This window comes from Sinocyclocheilus anshuiensis, unplaced genomic scaffold (genome assembly GCF_001515605.1).
Source record: "Sinocyclocheilus anshuiensis isolate Anshui unplaced genomic scaffold, SAMN03320099.WGS_v1.1 scaffold514, whole genome shotgun sequence".
NCBI lineage: Eukaryota > Metazoa > Chordata > Actinopteri > Cypriniformes > Cyprinidae > Sinocyclocheilus > Sinocyclocheilus anshuiensis.
Window position 1 is genome coordinate 316,151 of NW_015542348.1, and position 210 is coordinate 316,360.

Genomic DNA, 210 nt, shown 5'->3' on the forward strand with positions numbered 1-210 from the left:
TACTCTCTTGGCAGGTCTTCCAGCCAGTTCTATCAAACCTCTACAATTAATCCAAAATGCCGCTGCAAGATTAGTGTTTAATGAGCTGAAAAGAACGCACGCCACACCTCTGTTCATCAATTTGCACTGGCTACTGGCTACTAGCTGCTCGCATAAAATTCAAGGCATTAATGTTTGCCTACAAAACCACCACTGGCTCTGCACCCCTTT